The sequence below is a fragment of the Balaenoptera borealis genome (assembly GCF_965194805.1).
Source record: "Balaenoptera borealis genome assembly, chromosome: 5".
Taxonomy (NCBI): Eukaryota; Metazoa; Chordata; class Mammalia; order Artiodactyla; family Balaenopteridae; genus Balaenoptera; species Balaenoptera borealis.
In genome coordinates this window covers 4,655,828-4,675,794 of record NC_138862.1, presented here as the reverse complement: position 1 = coordinate 4,675,794, position 19,967 = coordinate 4,655,828, and the positions used below count along the sequence as shown (strand labels likewise).

The following is a 19,967-nucleotide window of genomic DNA, read 5'->3' as shown; positions in this document are numbered from 1 at the left end:
CACCACTCCTGACAAGCGCACCAGTGACACGTTGATGATTTTTCTGTCTTTATTCAGCCTCTTAGGATTCCAGGACACCCACTGACCTGGTTTGCCTTCTACTCCACTCCTTCTCGGATTCCCTTTGAATGGGGAAACTCAGAACTCAGCCCCGGCCCGCTCATTTTTCCTCTCTGGTCTATGCCCCCGTTGACCACCCCTGGCTCTAAATATCATGGATACCCAGATGACGCCTACATTTATAGCTCAGCCTAACCTCTCCCTGAGCTCCAGGCTCAGACATCCAGCTGTTTACAGGATCTGTCTTTTGGATGCAGTGCTGGACATCTTTTACGCACCACCTCACATCAGCTCAGCGCACCTTTTGCTCCGGGCCGTTGCTTTGGCGACCAGCTGCACAAGGGAGGAGCTGGAAGCACCTGCCCCGGGGCCCCGCCCACCTCCTTCTCTCCCTCCCGGGACTTTCCTGCTGCTCTAAAGTTGAACATCTGCAGGAGCCCGCTCACCTGGCCAAGTGGGAAAGCGAGGGAGTTGACAACGCCCTGAACGTTTTTTTAAAAGCGTTTTTTTTTTTTCCCACACCAAAACAGTACTTTATTTTGACCCATTATTACTCCCATGTTATGGTTTTTTCAGCTGTCAAGTGTACAAGGTGAAGAAAACATTTAGTTAGATGGGGGCTGCACCTGGAAAATAAATTTCTTAAACTCCATATACACGTTTCAGAACTGCTGGGGCCCAAGACCATCTATGAACCCCCGGGCTGCCAGTATCATGTGCGGCATACTAACGCTACACTATCGCAATAGCTTATTAATCTGCATAAATCAGGTCAATCAATGTGTCAACCTGTAACAGACCGCACCCTTTTAACACACAATGAAGCAAATGAAGCAAATCCCAACAGTATATACAAAAAACAGCTTTGCATTTACAAAAGACTGTTTCCCATACTGATTAATCCAGGCAGCTAACTCACTGGGAGAGGGGGATGGGAGCCGGTGGGTGATCACACCCCTTTCAGTCCCCCAGCAGGACTGAGCCCAGAGGCCCACGGTGGGAGTGGCTTCCTTCTGCTGGGTTCCATGTCTTCCCAAGTCCCTGGGATCGCTTTGCCAAATAACTGATGTGTAGGCTATGGGCTGGGAGAGAACCCAAGCTAAGCTGTGTGTGTCATAGGCCCCTCAAACAAACACCGAGAAAATGTCACTGCCTCAGCCCCAGTTCTCCCTGCCGCCCCTCCCCACCATCTTCCCATCTCCGAGGTCAGGGCTGCGCATCCGAATTCCTCGCAGGCACCCTCGTTGATTCTTAAATACATTCAAAGGCGAAAACCACCTGTCCAGGGGCTCTCACGTAGGACCCTGGATGAAGCGTTTGGGGAACGCTTAGAGAGGGTGTCCGCAGAAACCCTTTCTCAGGCTGAGTGTCCCGTGGCCCGGGCTGCCCTTCTCGGCGTGCGTGTGCGCACCCCTCCCAAGCCCCGTAGGACGCCCACCGCCCCTCTGAGGGCAGCACGACTGCGTTTGGCATCCGCATGGGGCCTCGACTGCCTGTGAAAACGCCCTGCCTCCGGTGTGACGTGGCGTGAGCACCAGGTACGGGCCAGGCTGGCGCTCCCACCCCCTCCACCCCGAGCCTGACGACCCCCCCCCCCCACCACGCTGCCTGCGGGCACAGCCTGCATGAACGAGGCTGCCGGCCCTGTGGACCTCAGCACACCCGGGCTCCCCCAGCCTTTCTCCGCTTCTCGTGGACGGGCCCCCGCAGTTCACAGCCCGCCCCGCCGGACTCAGCGGGGCCCCGCACGCACTTTTCCATCGTGAGCTGCGGGCCGCATCCTTCACCCCGTGGTACTGAGCTCCACGAGGGGGCGTGGCCACACGGCAGACACTGAGCTTCGAGAGACGTGCGCACATGCTCGTGCACGCGTGCACACGCGCGCAGCGCGTGCACACTCACCCCACACCCACACACACACACACACACACACACACAGGGGTTATCTGCTTATGCACCACTCAGGGCAGTGAGGTCCAGGCGCTCCTTCCTCCCTGCCCTCCCTCCTCTTCCTCCCCGGGAAGCAGCAGCCTTCAGTCCCCAGGTCCCTTTAAAGCTTTGGGGACTTAGTCAAGTCCTTGAGCTACTCTCTCCCTCAGTTTTCCCATCTCTAAATTGGACAAAGTCCCACCTACTTCACGTGTTTGTAACGCAATTTAAATGAGATGTTCGAGGGACTCCTGCAATGCAGAGCTCTTCGTCCCCGCTGCCCCAAGTTCTGGGATTCCGCCTCCCGGGGCAGGACCCCATGGGTGGGCCGGTGGGGCCCGTTAGTAGGAGCCGGGCTCCCTGGACAGCGGAACCAGAGACGGAGGGCTCGTGGCGAGTGCTTTAGTGGTGAGTGCAGCCCCGGGGCGGGGCGGGGCGGAAGCGGTGCCAGGGAGCTGGGAGAGGCCGGGAGCACCCGATATCCAGCGGTTTCGGCCACACAGACGCCCCGAGAAGCCTGAAACACCTCGCTCAGGGGCACCCCTTGGAGGGGAGCCCCTGCCCCAGTCCTCTGCGCAGGTGGTGCCAGCGGGAGGGGATCAGAGGGGGCACTGCAGGTGGTGAGGGAGGGAGCTGGGGGGGGGAGAGGGGGTGGGGGTGCAGCAGTGGGTGCTGTCAGGGCGCACACCTGTGCAGCCGGCAAGACCCACCCCGAAAAGAGCTCGGGGCACAGGTGAGGTCTCGAGATCTGAATTGGAGCGCGGGTGGTTCCTGACACACCTTGTTTCCGAATGGAATCATCCCTCTGGTTTTCTCTGTTTCCTTTCTAATCTTGACTCTTGTCACCTCGCACCTCTCAGCGATTCTGGGGAAAGCTTCGGCTTTTGAAGATATCATCGTCCTAACAAGCATCCTTTCATCCGACCAGGGGGTGGGGCCACTCAGCGTGTGGGATTCACCTCCAGGGCCACTCACCTCCTTCGCCGGGTCCTTGGGGAGCGCTGATGCCGCTGTGTTGCTGTGTATCGTTGTTGTTCTCTTGCTGTTGCTGTTTAAGTCCTGGGATCACTGAAAACCCAGAACTCTTCAGGTCTGGAGCCTTCCAGAACTCTGAGCACCAAGTTTCCTGCCCACCCCCCATCTCCCACAGGCCCTGGCACGTGCCTGACACACCGTAAACTAGGATTGATTTGATGGAGAATATTCCCGGAGAATAAATATTATTAAATTTAAAACAAATGAATGGCACTAGCAGGCACGTGGAAGCCTGTAGCTTGTGCCTGGGGCCATAGGCGAATCGAGAGCAGCGGATGCAGGTGACAGAGGTGGCTCCTGGAGGACTGCTGGGCCAAGGGGGTGTCCCTCCTCCACCCAAGCATGTTCCAGCCTCCTGCCCTGCCCCATCCCACGTGGCAAGGACTCTTCACGTCATGGAAATTTGGGGCTACCCAGTGCCAAGGCGGGGAGCTCTGCTGCCAGGGGCTGCAGGGTCGGGTCTGCTGGCCCCTCCATTTACAGCCCAGCTGGGTGGCTTCTGCAGGAAGCAATGGGCAGACTCGCCAGGCGCCTGAGCTGGGAACTATCTGCTAGAGTGTTCCTTGCACCCCCTTTTCAGGAGAGAAGCAAGAAGAAGGGGGAGCCCAGCTCTAACCCACTCCCCCAGTGAGTCAGTCAGTTCGGGACATCGGGGCAGGGTCTTCCATGTCTGCTGGCTTTTCCTGCAGTGCCCCCCGGAGGCCTGCCGTGAACCACACCTGAGAGCTGGCTGGGGGACGTCTGTGCCCTCCACCACTTCCTGGGGGCAGAGACGGTGAATCTCGGTGTCCCTGGCAGCCCAGGACCCCCAGGTCCGCCCCTCTAAGGTAAGGGCTGCTGGACCATGGCGCTGCCCCTGGTTGAGACCCTGGATGTGTGGACACAGATACCAGGACATGAGAGCCAGGCGTCCTGCAAAAGAAGGCATTATGGTCCAGCTCACTAAGAAAGCCATGGAACCTCCTTCTCCCTCCCACGCCCTGCCTCTCCAGGCCTGGCAGGAGTGTGGGGAGCCTGGAGGACGTGGGTGCAGCCCCTCACCGCTGTTCTGGTGCACTTCCCAGAGGGTGGGCAGCGGCCACGGCTCCATCCATCTGTTCCTGGGTTCTGGGCAAGTGACAGACCCTGTGCTGCAAAGGCCTCGCCCAGCATCCAAGGAGATGGAAAGAGGGAGGGTCTGGCTCCCCCCCTGGGTTCCTCAGGTCTGAAATGCCAGAGACAATAGCAAGCCCGGTGGGCTCTCGCCGCACGTGAACTGTGCACCAGCCCTGATGGAAGCACTTTGTGTCTCTTCTCAGATTGTCCTGCCAGCTGCGCGGCAGGCTGTCAGCCCCGTCTTGCATGTGCAGAAGCTCAGTCTCAGAGATGGGGCTGACGTTGCCCCACTGGCACCACTGCTGGTAAGTGGCAGAGCCTGGATTTGAGCCCAGGTGTGTCTGATTTCCAAAAGAAGGAGGCAGTGGAGGTTTTCACCTGCACAGGGAGCCAAGAGTATGGGGCCTGAAACAGAGACATGGCCAGGAAACTGGCAGCACATGGGGAGGGGGATGGAGAGTCCCAGGCGAGTCCCTCAGCCTCTGCTGAGGGCTGTGGCTCGTGTCCACGGCTGCAGCGTGGCCTCTCCTGTGCCACTACGCCCCACCCCGACCCAAGAAGGTCAGGTCCACAAGTGTACCATTTTTTCCTGCCTTGTTTTTTGCTGGATTCCCAGTGCCTACACCTACCTGTTGTCTGGCTATAGTGGGTGCTCAGTACATATTTGAATAAGTCAGTCAATCAGCCAATCAATCAATTAATGGGATGGCTGACCACATGGGCTAAGAATTGAGCAGACCAAAACTCCCGACTCTGCGCATTTACTCTCATGGAATTCATCCAGACCTATTTTCACTGTAGTCATTTTGAACATCCTTACATAACACGCCTCTCTCTCTCTCTTTCTGTCTCTCTCTCTCTCTCTCTCTCTCTCTCTCTCTCTGTCTCTTTAGCAAAAACACTACCCATCTGCTCCATGAATTATGATCAGTGAAAAGTATAGGAAAGGACAGGGGCGTTGGGGTGAGAATTCCGCGATAAATACAAATTCCTCCCCATTCCTGTACAGCCATCTCCAAACATCTCATTGGGGAAAAAAAGAAATTTAAAATTGTCTGCGTATGAAACCTTTCAAAACTAAAAAGGGAAAACAGGGTTTTTTCCCCTCTCTATATCTTGAATTTGGCTCAGAAAGAAGTTTGAGAAAAATCTCCGTCCGTCTGCTGCCTGGTCTTCCCTCAGCTGAATGTTGCTCAGTCAGGGTACACGAAGCTAAAGAAATCATGAAAATGCGCAGAAAATCTCATCCCAACCCACACGGCTGATCATTTTCCAAAACAGCGTTCTTGCCAAATGGGCTTCTGGCTTCATCCACTCAAACGACTTTCTTGCTCACTGCTCAGAGGAGGCGTTCGAGCAGGAAAAGGGATCCACGGCGAGAGCTTGACATGACACTCCCGTTCTGATCGAAAGAACTGGGGTAGGAAACAAACACGGACACTCAGGTGAAGTTTACCTAGCGTTCTCCTCCCAAGGTCCTTCTCCCCCAAGACGTCCCAGGCGTCCTGGCAACCACCTCTCTGCACACAGCTGGCTGCTCGCGTTACACACTCATTTCACAAACATACGTTTAGGGCTGCGGTCAGCCTGGCACTGTATAAAGTGCCTCGTGGGCACGAACTGTACACAATCTGTAAGGCTGATATTGCATCCATTTTATAGGTGAGGAGGCGGAGGGTCAAGTTCAGGAACTTGTCTGAGGCCACACAGCTGGCAGACAGCAGGGCCAGGATTCCTACGGAGACCTCTGCTCAGGGGCCATCCATGTGCTCCACCAACACGTGGAGCCTTGAGGTGGACCAGCCTGGATCTCACCCCCAGCACCCGCGCTGAGCAAGGGGCTGGTCTGCTCATGCTTCTGCTGCTAATGGGAGGGACTTAAAAGACTGTCTCCAGAAGCTTCTGTGCCCGGGCCCTTTCAGAAGCCACTCTCTTCCATTTAACTTTAAACTGGGGATGGGGCTCCCAAAGGGAGATTTTTCTGGCAACTTTACACCAATACACACATATCAAGCGGCCATTGTGTGTAGGCTTCTATCACACCAGTCATTCTAGAGAATCCAAGACACTAGTCATTCTAAAAACTCTGAGACAACTCTCTTCTCCTTGCTTAGTTCTGAGGACCGTTTGACAGGCTGCAGAGGTGGGGGGAACACTAATGTTTGGGAACAAGAAGGGTTTTCCCAGCACACTTTAAAGCCTCAAGGTTGGCAGTGGGTCTTGTAGGAAACAGTGGGAAGGCACAGTCTCTGACGGCCTTGGTTTTACTGCTTTTGGTCACTACTAATATTTGCTTTGTGGATCTTTATATTTATTTGGTTATAAATGCCCACCTGTTTCCTTAGGGCACCATGACCTTAGAAACACTTGGTCCTTGATGTGGAAAAACAAAACCAGGGAAGGTGGTTGGCTGTGTCCTCATTTGGAGAAACGAGAAGAGGAATCAGTGGTACAGATGTGTCCAGGGCACTTCTGGAAAGAAAGAGGGATGGGAAAGAGAAAACTCTGTGTCAGGAAAATCAGTGTGGCCTCACGCCTGAAAGGGCCTGGGCTGTCCAGGAGAACCTCTACCTGTGCAGCAGACCTCTGCGAGGTCACAGGTGGGAAAGAGACAGCCCTGGACCACAAGCCGAGAGGCAGTTGGCAGCATGACCCAGGCAAGTCGCATCACCCAGGCAAGAAAGGCTTTGGCTTGGATCAATTGCATGCAAATTTCTTCCCCACAGAACTTGTTCTTCCCAAGAAATTTTACTCAGAAACCTATCTTAGACCTGCCAGAGTGAGGAGAGATTTCCCCTGATGATCCTCTGCCCTGTGGGGTCCTTTTCTGTCCCAGCAGCCCAGGAGCCCCTGCCCTCCCCGCATGCTGGGATCAGTGGATCAAAGGGGCAGGAGGGTGTCACATCAGCCAGCTGCCCCTGCTTCAAGGCAGTACAGGTTCTCAGGCCGCTATGCTTTTCCAAGACAGAAATGAGGGCTTAGAACTGACTCCCAGTCACCATTCTCTTAAGAATGTCCGAGGGCTGCCATAACAAAGCACCACACGTGGAGTGGCTTAAACAACAGAAAATTACCATCTCCCAGCTCTGAGGCTGGAAGTCCAAGATCAAGATGTCTGCAGAGTTGGTTCCTTCTGAGGCTGTGAGGGAGAATCTGTCCCAGGCTCTCTCCCACCTTCCAGGGGTTTGTTAACAATCTTTGTCACTCCTTGGCTTGTAGACGCATCACCGCCATCTCTGCCTTCATCTTCATGTGGCCTTTCTCTGTGTGAATATCTCTGTCCAAATTTCCCCTTTTTATAAGGGCACCAGTCATATTGGGTTGGGGTCCACCCCACTCCAGTACAACTTCTTCATAACTAGTTACATCTGCGATGACCCTATTTCCAAATAAGGTCACATTCACAGGTACTGGGGGTGAGGACTGCAGCCCAGGGATTTGATGGGAACACAGCCCAGCTCGCACCCATTCTTACTCAACAGTTAGGGCAGGTTTAGCTGTACCATTCAATCCCAACTTTCCTGCCTCATTTCCGGAGTGAAGACGCTTCTTTTCCTCTTCGTCAAGACATTTGTTAAAAAGCAGGAAACTTAATTTCTAGATAAAGAAGGACCCCCACTGTTGCTGCTTGCTGAGCCCAGAGGATGCAAACTTTCACAGTAGCTTCACGAAGAACAGCAGTAACTGTCACAGCCAGTGTTCATTATTGACATCTAATGAGGCAGCCATAGGAACAAACCCATGTAGGGAATCATGATGAAATGGGGATGAATTTTTCCTGTATAAATGTGATTTTGGGGTTGTTATGTGGAAAAATAAAGGCAGGACATTTGAGCATTTTTTTTTTTAATCCTAGTGAATGCAGTTTGCAGATTGAAGGCATAAAGAACGCCGGGGTAATGATCAAGACCCAGTTTTGGTTTTTTGGGTTTTTTAATAGATTTTATTTTATTTATTTATTTATTTTTGGCTGTGTTGGGTCTTCGTTGCTGCGCGCGGGCTTTCTCTAGTTGCGGCGAGGGGGGGCTACTGTTCATTGCGGTGCGCGGGCTTCTCACTGCGGTGGCTTCTCATGTTGCAGAGCTCAGGCTCTAGAGCGCAGGCTCAGTAGTTGTGGCGCAGGGGCTTAGCTGCTCCGCTGCGTGTGGGATATTCCCAGACAAGGGCTCGAACCCGTGTCCCCTGCATTGGCAGGCGGATTCTTAACCACTGCACCACCAGGGAAGTCCCTATCAAGACCCAGTTGACAGGGTATTACAGAAAAATCACTGAGGGGCAAGCCTGCTTCTTGTGTCCAGGGAGGGGCCAGCTCAGACAGGGTGGAGGTGACATAAACGTTTCCTGTGGCAAAGTATTCAGAGCTCAGTTAGAAAACTACAGACAAGAAGAAAGTATATTCAGTTACAAGACAGGTTTTTCTAGTTTTACCTAAAATTTCCAAGTGAGCTTAGTAGCCCTGGGGATAAATCAGGGCAGCCCTCCTAAATCAGCCAGGACCAGGTTAACAGGTGTTAAACTATACCAATAAAACAACCAGTTATTTTACCAGCCATGCAGGTTTCTTTGGGAGCAGCAAGGAACGGTAACTCAGGACAGGCAGCTCTGCGGAACCACCTACTAGCCCAGTAAAGCAAAGGAGAGGAAACACATAGAGGAGAAGGAGAGGTGGGAGAGGCTCTCACAAACACAAGGTCCATTGGAGGAAACTGGGCATATGAAGGATACTGGCTTGTCGTTGGCTGAGCTGTTGCCAGGCAAAGAGAAAGTCTCCCTTCCTCCTGCTGGGGTTAGTAAAGCCGGGCCCCTTCCTACCTGAGACACCAGGTACTTCTCTTTTCTGGGGATCTGTGTTGATGTCCAGTGGTAGGAGCAATCAGAGCGCCCCCTTCTGGCCTCCCAACTCCATTTTGTGAGGTTTCTGTTTATTAATTCTCCCACGAGATGACCCCACCCATCACTAGCTGGTTCGCCCCTTCCCCCTCACTCCTTACTTTCCACCTTTTTCCCTCTCTCCTTCCCCCACCCCTGGTGTGTCTCTGATCCAACAGCCACTGTTACTGAACTCTATGTGTCCATCACTTGGGTACATAGCCAATGAACACACCGAGTACCTTCCATCAAAGCAGAAGCTTTATTACTTGTGACAAATAAGGAGTCAGGCAGAGAGCTCTCAAAGCACTGTCCCCCCCGGACAGCAAAATCAGGGACGCTTTAAGCCAAGGGTGCAGGCACATTCATAAAAGGGCAAGTGTGACCTTCCATGTAGAGGTGGAGTCCTAGATGCCCTTGCCCAGTGTGACAACAGCTCAAACATAAGTTTCATGTTCAAATATGGCAGCAACCTGTGCCCTTGGGGCAGAGATATTAGCATTAAAACGAGGCAACGCTTACTCCAGGTTGGTGCCATCCAGGTACCTAGTTGAGTGACATCATAAGGGTCAGCAAAGGTCAGCGTCATCAATCCTTAGGCTCCAGTTAGCGTGGTGGTTGAGCACTTAAGGGGGTTTGGATCCTGAAAAACAGCTCAAGAACATGCATCAGGCTGATCTTCACCTTTGGAACAGAACTGGGAGTCTTCGAGACTGATTCACTGTATCCGCTATGGTGACTTCTCTTGCCTGATAATAGTCATTTCTTTCTACGTTCATTGTTCCTTTAAAATCATTAATTACTGAGACCTACCCTTTGTTCCACGTGAAGACCTAGGAGGCCATGGTTTGTCTTTCTCCCAGTCATCAGTAAAAAGAACTCAAAAGGGTTCTGAAATACACTCTCTGGTTCTTAACTTCAGCTTGTGCAGCACAATGTTATTTAATTTCTCTTATCACCCGGTATTCACACACCCTGGTTTAACCCAACCCTCCCTTAACACTGTCCCACTAACACCAGCACTCCTGTTTTCACCTGCAGTTCCTACCTGAGCTAACCCTGCTGGGCTCCGGAGCACAGGTGCCCCGACATGGGTTCCTGTGCCCCCTGGGGCTCCCCATCTGCTGAGCCTACGGCGGGGCAAGCCCCCCACCCCAGGGCCCCATCCCTCCTCCGGGAACTCACAGTACATGGGCCCTGTGGCGCTCTGAGTGGACAAGACACGATCGGTGACCACTGTTCAGTAAAAGGGCTGTATTGTTGAGACAATCCACCACGTCTTCAGGTAGGAAAAGCTGTGGTGAGGATTTGCTTCAATCGCAGAATTACGTGGCTGCTCACTTTTATTCATCAGGAAAATTGTCCAGAAACCCTCCTTTTGCAGGTCATGAGGCGAGTCTAGCCAGGCCACATTCTGCAAACTTTGGGCAGCAGCAGCTGTGTTCCCAGCACGATGCCAGGGATAGTGGGGCCATCCAGGACTGTGTGTGTTGATGTGTCAGCTTCCATGGGGAAACTGGAGGGAAAAAAGCGTGAAAAACGACTGAAAGGTGTGTGTGTGGAGGGTCGGCGACGGGCCTGTGTTCTGTAGGTCATCGGAAAAACAGGCAGAGAAGGAACATCTCTGAATGGCTGCATTTGGTGTTGGGAGAATACGCACACGTGCACCCACACTTGTTTTTGGCGTCTGTACCCAGAAGCCGTAATTCTAGGGAGGAATTTGAGGTCTACCGTAGAAAAAAGTCAGAAAATCTAAAATCAAATCAAAATCTACTAGTTATTGGTGACTCCAAACAACTCATCAAGTATATAAGCCTCGGTTTCCTCAAAATGTAAACCAGGAATAATCATTCTTGCCCCTGACCCCTGGAAAGATTGCTGAGACAATCCAATTGAATGAGGATTTTTTTAAACGTAAATCACTGTAAAAACGCAAGGTACTTATTCTTCAGAACATTAGCATACTTGGAGTCATGATATTCACTCTCTACTCCTAGGTTTTGTGATGGTGATGATATGCTGTAGATTGTATAGCCCCCTACAAAGCTTTATTAGACACTGATCAACGACCAAAAAACCTTTTTTCAAATATGTGATGTCTGAAAACAGCAAACTGTTTATTATAAAACCTAATAAATGCCTCTTTAGAAAGATAATCCAGAGTCTACCCATTTTCACGTGGCTATCGTGAGGCGCAGAGGACGTGGTGAAGCTGAGACCTTCTTTGAACTCTGGAAAGTTGTTGCTGGTGTCACTGGCCATGTGAACTGGGAAGTAGCACGTGGCCAGTTCTGAGTGCCACCGAAGGGAGATTCCAACACCGCTGGAGGCTAAGGAATGACGAGGGGTGGGGGGACGGGATGATAGCCATGAGAAGGAGGAAGGTGGAAAGGAACGACGGGGGCAGAGAGCACAGAGGTTCCCTGGGCAGGAGAGGGCCTCTCCCCAGCCCCTGATGGATACCATTACCCTCGCCCCAACAGGACTCCAGCTGCACCTGAGCAGGGCACCCCTGGGCATCGGACAGGAGCATCTGGCCCCCCCTGGCCCAGTGAAGGTCATGAAACATAGCATGTTCTGAGACACGTGTCCATCCTCAGCGGACACTGTCCAGCCATTAGGTCAGGGTCCTGAGACTAGATGTTTGCCCGACTTCCTTCCTGATCTTTGAGACCAAAGCAGCTGCCAAACCTTGTCCTGGTTCTCACGTCTGCTTTCCATGGATGTGACTCTGCTGGCTGCACGCAGTGTCCCCTTTATGTCCTGGAGCACCTCATCAGGAGAGGATTGTGAAGCAGGTGACACCTGAGAGGGTGGGAGGGACAGCTGACACGCCCCCCGCCCCAGGAGCGGAGGACTTGTGGACACATTCCTGGGCGGGGGGTGGGAAGGGCTACCGGGGCTCCCCAGAGCGGGTGTCTCTCCTGAAAGCACCCTTATTCTTCTTCTCCATCGTGGTCCCGCCGAGCAGGGAGGCCACAGCCCTGGATTATTAATTAATTAGTGTGGTAAAACTGGTATTTCCAGATGGCTCTGAGCCAGGTGTTAAACCAAGCAAATGAGGTCTCTGGGAGCAGGGTGTGGACAACACTGGCCTGACGGACCTCATTCCTGCCAACTGTGCTAGGGGACGGCCCCCCAGGGCTGTCCCGTCCCAACTGGCTCCATCCTGAGACGATCTGGAAGTCCATCTCCTCCAGAAGCAGGTCTCTGAGGACAGAAATTGACCCTGGTAATGAGGAGCTTGGTAGGTCACCGTTTGGGGAAAAAAGAAAATAAGCAGCTAAATAAGAGATGTGGTTTCTTCAACTCCACTCCATTCTACAGCATTCACTTCCTCAGCCACTTGCTTCTGGGAATGTACTCACTAGTCTGGAAATACCCCCTCTCTGTTGTTCCTTGAAAACAAAGAACGGAAACACAAGAAAAACCCTTTCATTACCTGGTACAGTGTTACACACGGACACGAGACAGGGGGAGATCAAAGCGGGGTTTGTAGCAGCGAACAAAGAGGGATTCATTGACTCAGCTGCAAACAGGCAGGCACACAGCAGACAGACCAACCTGGGCCTTTTCTTTCTTCTTTTTTTTTTTTTTCAAAATATTCTAGACAGGAAAAAAAAAGTTTGATTCAGGGAGAGGAAAAAGCAACCAGGGACTGAACGGATTCCAATGGATCTGAAATCCACATTTATATTCTTAAAAGGAACGCCGGGCACAGTCTCCCTGCCCACATAAGCAGGGGGCCCTGGAGAAAGTGAGCATTTGCCCCCAAGGGATTTCCCAAGAGGGACCTGATTATCAACTGGCCCAGGTGTTACTTGAACTGTTTTCAACGATTTCTTCAGCTGTGAAAGTGGATTGCAGACAAGACCCAGGCTAATCCCTTCTGCCCTGGAGCCCAAACCTACATGCTTAAGAGAAGGTGCTGGTGATGGCTGAGAACTGCCAAGCTCGCCGGATCTTCCAAACCTCTGTCCATTGATTAGGAAAGAGAACTATTTGCAGACACAATGTGCTCCCAGGTGTATAAATTCCTATCATGGGATAAGCAACACCGTTCATTTTCCTCACACACAGGGCATTTCACGCGAGTTCCCTGACTGAGCTGCCTTGGCTGGAAGGGGGTGTGTGGAGAGGGGACAGGGGACAGGGCACAGAGGGGCCTGTGACCAAACCCCTCATCTGCAGGGCAAATGCATGGCTTCTCAGGTAGGGGACTGTCCCCCTGGAGAGCCTGCAGAGTCCCCCAAGATTAGGACCCTTGGGTTCCAAACCACATCCCCAGTGCCCAGAGACATTCACAGCAGCCCGTCTCAGCTGATGCTCTGGGCAGAACCCTCTTTTCTTTGTTCTAGAGGACTCTGTGCTGGGAAGGCCCAGGAGAAACCTTCGCCCACGAGAGCAGATGCCCAGGCGCTTGTGGCTTATGAGCCATCAATAGGTGGTCTGTTTGCTTGTGTGTGTGTGTGTGTGTGTGTGTGTGTGTGTGTGTAGGGTGTGTGTGTGTGTGCGTGTGTGCCGTATGCGGTGTGTGTGATGGCAGAGGGCAGGGGTCACTGTGGACTGGGGTGGTCGGGGAGCCTTCCAAGTGTGTTAGGACTTGTTGGCGCTCCCCAAACAGGAGGATGGGCAGAGCGCTGTCTGAACTGCTGTCAGGAAAGCCCACCCAGATCACTCTGGGCAACCAGATGCAGGGAGGTGAGTACTGGTTGGTGGGTAACTGACCCCGGATCCCAGATCTCCTCACCATAAGACACGATGATGTGAGAGTTAGGATGTGTGTAAAGCTCCTGTCAGGCAGCCAGAGCTCCAAAGAGTTGCAGAGAAGCCCTTAATGATATTGTTAACTGTGCCCTGCAATATTCTTATTTTAATATTGTAAAATATTCTTGCAGTAAAATATTGTATTCAGGCATTGGAATAATCTATCCTTCCTCTCCTCTAGAGACGTACAAGTAACAAAGCCCTGAGGCTTCCTTTAGGTTTGTATAGGGTTTTACGTTTTGCAAAATACCCTCAAATGAAAAATCATCTCATCCCAGTTACCTACCCACCACTTACTCTCCAGGCTCCTGCCCTAACCGTTTTGCACCCTAGTTTCTTCTTCTGTGAAACAGGGTTGATTGTTTATAAACAACTTAATAAAAGTAAAGCGTCTATACCTGTGTACACAGTGAGTTCCCAATAAATGTTAACCAGCCTCCCAAGCTGGTCTCCTGGGCAGGTTCTCTGCTCTACTTCAGATGCTTGGTCCTGAGGTTCCAGAGTCAGTCGGCCTGGTTGATAGAAGATACCCATGAAAGTGAACCTCAGAAAGTGACAAGTTCAAAAGGAAGAAGGAAGGGAGGGAGGAAGAGAGAGAGACAAAGAGAGAAAGGGAGGGAGGAAGATAGAGAAAGAGAGAAAGAGAGAAAGGAAGGAAGGGAGGGAGGGAGGGAGGGAGGAATGAAGAGAGAAAAAGAAAGAGAGAAGGAAAGAAGGAAAGAGAGGGGACCAGCCAGACCATGTATGGGAAAGGTAACCAGACCACAGATGGCTCCAAGTACAATGTAACATGTTTCCATTTTCCTCTTTGATTTCCTCCCCAGCAGAATTTCCCAGCATATAGAGTTGGGGCCAAATCCAACATCTTACTGTGTTGTCTCTGGCTAGAAGTATAATTGAAAACCATTTACTATGTCCACATCCAGATCTACTCACATTAACATATTTCAGAGTTTATGAATCTGAACTCCAAAACAACACAGTGACTTTTTTTTTTTACTGAAGTATAATTGACTTACAATATTATATTAGTTTCACATGTACAACATAGTGATTCAAAGTCTTTATAGATTATACTCCATTTAAAGTTGTTATCAAATATTGGCTATGTTCCCTGTGCTGTACAACATACACTTGTAGTTTATTTATTTTATACATAGTATTTTGTACCTCTTAATCCCCTACCCCTATCTTGCCCCTCCTCTCTTCCCTCTCTCCACTGGGAGCCACCAGTTTGTTCTCTATATCTGTGTCTGCCTCTGTTTTGTTATATTCATTTGTTTGTGTTTTTTTTTTTAGATTCCATATGTGGTAACATAAGGTATTTGTCTTTCTCTGTCTGACTTATTTTACTAAGTATAATACCCTCTAGGTCCATCCACGTTGTTGTAAATGGCAGAATTTCATTCATTTTTATGGCTGAGTTATATTCCATTGTATATATATATATTTATTCCAGGGATGCAAAGATGGTTCAATATCTGCAAATCAATCAATGTGATACACCACATTAACAAAAGGAAAGATAAAAACCACATGATCATTTCAATGGACATGGAAAAAGCATTTGACAAAATTCAACATCCATTCATGATAAAAACTCTCATTAAAGTTGGTATAGAGGGAACATATCACAATGACTTTTTTAAAGGCATTTTAGCGCAAAACTATATAACATGGGAAATAGGTGTAGTAAGAAATAAATGGACTTAAAAGAATCATGCCTTAGAAAAGTGTTTAACATACATATATTCTGGGAATCAACTGGGTTTACATGACATGTGTAAGATAAGTTATATATATCCTAAATATTTAGTGACAGAAATGATGAAAAATTATCTCATCAATCTTTTGCCAAAAATTAGAAGCTTCAGTGCCCACTCACTTGAAAATGACTTAAACCCCCATGACATCATTTTTAATCAAAGTTTTATTTACTAGGATATTCTTGTTAATATCAGCAGAAACCAAACAAGAATTTTGATGTCCTCAGCTTGTTCTTCTAGCCTTTCCTTTAATATTTATTTTTATTGAAGTCTAGTTGATTTACAATGTTGTGTTAGTTTCTGGTGTGCCGCAAAGTGATTGTTATACATAGTTTCCATTATAGTTTATTACAAGATATTGAATATAGTTCCCTGTGCCATACAGTAGGACTTTGTTATTTACTTCTAGCCTTTCCTTGATAGATGTTTCTCTTGGTCTGCACCCGGAGCGTCTCCCGCCCAGGAGAAGATGAAGAGTGGGTTACGACCACATGTCTTGGGCCCAAGGCACCGCCATTTTCATAGCTTAGTAGACAATTCAGCTCAACTAAGAACTAACACAGCCTCCCACTCACGAGAGCAATATCACTGGAGAGTGGTCAGCAGAGGTGACCCCAGCAGTGCCCCGAGTGCAGCCCACGGAGGCAGGAACCACATCAGCCAGGAGAATTTTTAAGGGCTACCCAGGCTGTAGGACATGCTGGGACTCTAGGAAGGAAGAGGGGCCCTGGGGGCAATTGTGGGACTCCTTCAATTCTTTCCTTCCCTCCTTTCTTCCTTCCCTCCTTCCTGCCTTCCCTCCTTCCTGCCTTCCCTCCTTCCTTCCTTCCTTCCTCCCTCCCTCCCCCCCTCCCTTCCTTCCTTCCTTCCTCCCGCAAATATGCACTGAGTACTTACAGCATGCGAACCTCTGTCCTAGGCATTTGAGATGTGTTAACAAACAAAATAGGCAAAGATTGCTGCCCATGTGGAGCTTATGAGAGGTGGGAGGGGGGTACGCAGGGAGATAGACAGTGAGCAGTAAAGAGCAAACAGAATGAGTGATTCATTTGTCTGGTTTGTTATAAAGTGCCAAGTGCTATGGGAAGAGAGAAAGAAGGAGAAAGGCAGGAAGGAGGGAGGGAGGAAGGAAGGGAGGGAAGGAGGGAGGAAGGAAGGAACTGAAGGAGGGATGGAGGGGAGGGAGAGAGGAAGGGGAGGGGAGGGAGGGAAAAGAAAGGAAGGCTGGAAGACAAAAAAGCAGAGGCAGGCAAGGGTCAGGGAGCACCTGGGCCAGTCTGGGGAGAAGGGGCTGGTTGTGACTAGGAATAGAGAGGTAGCCTCTGAGCAAGGGCTTGAAGGAAGTGAGGGCGTGCAGTGTGAAGCTGTCCAGAGGGAGAACACTCCAGAAGGAACAGGCAACAAAGAGCCCTAAGTGTGCAGCACATCTGAGCATTCCCTGGAATAGCAATGAGGCTGGATGCCCCGAGGTTTCCAGGAGGAGGGGCCTCCCCAGAGGGCCTCCCAAGTCAACTGCAAGACGTGAGCCCCTGGGAACCATTGCAGAGGTTTAAACAGAGGAGTGACACGATGTGACATATTTTAACAAGGTCACTGTGGCAGCTGGGCAGAGAACAGACTACGAGGACAGGTGTGACAGCCAGGAGACCAGCTGGGAGGCTAGGGCAGGTGGGAGATGATGGCGGCCCAGACCAGGGAGAAGTGGAGGAATGCGAAGTGGGTGGTCAGTTTCTCATAAATTTGGAAGGTGGAGTCAGATGATTCCTGATGTGTGCACGTGGGGTGCGAGGGAAAGAAAAATCAAGGGTGTCTCCTGAATTTGTGTTCTGAGCAACTAGAAGAATGGGTGGGGTATTAACTGAGGTGGAGAACACAGCATGTAGATGGTTTGGGGGAGGGGTGGAGGGGAAGGGTAATAAAGCAGAAGTTCGTTTTGATCATGTTGAACTTGGGATGTCTATTAAAAATCCCAGTGGATTGTCAAGGAGGCAGAGGCTCTAGGACCCTAGTGTTGGGAGTCAAGGAGAGGGCTGAGCTGGTACTGAAAACTGACGTGATATTTCAAGCCATGATCTGGGTGAGACCCCAAGGGCACAGGAGTGGACCAAGGACGGTACCCCGGGATCTCCAACACTAAAGGGTTGGGGAGGGAGGAACCAGAACCTGAGAAGGAGAGAACAGGGAGAATAGAGGAAAAGCAGGGGAGAGATGGCAGAGAGATCAGTAGGAGTGAAGGTGGAAAGGTCAGCCCTGAATCAAACGCTTCTGAGGGCCCAGGTCAGATGGGACCTGAGAACTCACCAACTCCCTGCTGGGGCTCAGAGCCAAAGATCATTTTCATACCCTTGATTGTCCTTCCTGGGTTGTGCAAGATCGTCCCTAGGGTTCATGCTTGGTTTTCATCAAGGGACTCCATGAAGTTCAATGTCCAATGTGGTGAAAACAAGACTCAAGGATAGGAGCTTATTTATTTAGCCTTGAGCTTCGAGTACAAAATGCCCCAGCCCAAGGTTATCGCAAAGAGCTCGAAAAAGAAAACCGTTGCAGCCATCACATCCCCAAGCAGAAAGGCAAGTTCACCACCCTCATTCGTAAATAGAAAGCCACCAGCCTTCAAGACCCGATAAGGCAAGGGTGCTTCCATTTCACGGGGTGGAGGTGGGGAGAGCTTGGCGCCACGACACCCTGATAAACTGCAGATGCGTTAAGAGTAGTTTCTTTCAAAACCAAATAAAAGCTTCACTCAGATGGAACTAATCTACAGGTATTGATGAAAGAAAAGCCTAAGGAAATATATTGCCCTCAAATTCTTCCTGAAGCTATGCAGTGAATCTGTTACTCCAGCCCGGGGGCCAACATCCTCTCCACCTTCCATGTGGCGAGTTCCTTAACTTGTCGGGGTCTCCATTGCCTCACCTGTAAACTGGGGGTGATAATGTTCACTGCCCACTGTTGCTTAAGGATTCAATGAGATAAAGTGTGTAAAAGCCTGGCATATGGCGGCTGATGAATAGTAACTATTATAATGGTGATTGTCTGGCTTTAAACACTTCCCAAGAAGACAAGTTTCGCCAGAGGTCCTCATCCCCCAAGCCCCCAGGAAGCCCCGAAGTCCAGTACTGACAGCTCTGGATCCACCCTCCCTGACCAAGACCCCTGAGTGACTCTTAGGGGAGGGTAACCCGGGTGAGAACACCTGGCCCCCAGGTGTGTGGGAGAGGTCGCTCTTGACCTTTTCTCCTCTTCATGCAGGGAAGTAAGGCCCTTTGCAGGAGTTTGGCTGGCTGAAGGGAGCTCCTGAGTGCACTGTTGGCTTGTGATTCAAATCCTATTCTTGTGGTTTAAAAACGAATAGTTACCATCTCACTCTGTACACAGATCTACATCCTGCTTTTTGCCGGGAGGCAGAAGTCTCTTGTGACTTTCTTTTTCAGGTGCTTTCTTGTTGGCTGTAGGCTTGGCCCCCAGCCACCTGAGGGGGAGAGGCCCCAACTTCCCAGAAAAAAGCAAACAAACTCCATCCTCCAGACCCAACCCAAGCCAGTCAGCCTGGCCAGGTCCACCTGCCTGGCTCACTCAGGGACAGGGCACCACACCCGCCTGCCCCAGGTCTTTAGAAAGGGATTTCCTCCACAGGACGCCATGGGGCACAGGTTTGTCACCAGGGCAGGAGTGTCAATATTCCAAACCCAGAGTATACGTTGAAAGGGTTTCTGGTAAGTTTTTATAATGGCATAAATGAAGTTCTACGTTTTTAAATTTAAAAAAAAAAGTTTAAACATGGTTGAACCTGTATTTTTCTATCACATCAATAATAATAATCATTGTTATTCATTAAAATAAAAGCTAGTGACTATCAAGCAATTAAAATGTGCTAGCTCGGATGAAGTGATTGGCATTTGTTATGTACTAATTTCATCGTCTCCAGTGAAGTGGGTTTTCTCTCCCATTTTACAGATAAGGAAGGTAAGGCAGTGTGAAGATGGGACACAGTAGTGGATCCAGGATTCAGTCCTTGTTGTGGGACCCAGGGCATCTCCCCTCTCTCCTCAAGTAACCCTTCCCACACCCCCTCCCACCATCTCCACCCTAACCCAGGCTAGACCCCTTCCCCCTCATCCCCGCCCTACCCCTCCCCGCCTAAATGAAAGAGCTTGGCGAAATAATCAGGACACTGGGTTCTCGGTTTCTGAGCGGTTTTATTTTTTCACATCCTGCCTCCTCTGCTTCAAGAATCCTTCCTCAACAATTGCGTTAAGCCTTTCAGTCCTATTCTCAACAGCTGTTCAGATTCAGCTCTGAGTTTTACTGTATCACTGGTCACTGTCTCTTATACACTGCGCCTTCCTTTTCTTGAATTCCTCCTTCTAATTCATTTTTTCCGTTTGGTTGATGTATTTCATGAGTAAGATCTTTTTCAGAAATGGCACAGGAAGGCACACCGCA

At 50.5% G+C, this 19,967-nt stretch overlaps 1 long non-coding RNA gene across 2 annotated transcripts in view; it reads right to left on the bottom strand.

The window, feature by feature from the left end:
- Positions 1-2,668: 2,668 nt before the first annotated feature.
- The window catches only part of LOC309629186, a 32,094-nt gene continuing 14,795 nt past the window's right edge, over positions 2,669-19,967 (bottom strand). The window contains exons 4-6 of one of the 2 annotated variants that reach the window (XR_014244912.1): positions 9,511-15,236; positions 6,453-6,591; positions 2,669-5,534 (exon numbers count right to left, since the gene is read on the bottom strand). This is a non-coding gene — a long non-coding RNA (uncharacterized lncRNA). The remainder of the gene's footprint in view (positions 5,535-6,452; positions 6,592-9,510; positions 15,237-19,967) is intronic. The other variant, XR_014244913.1, reaches the window with a different exon arrangement.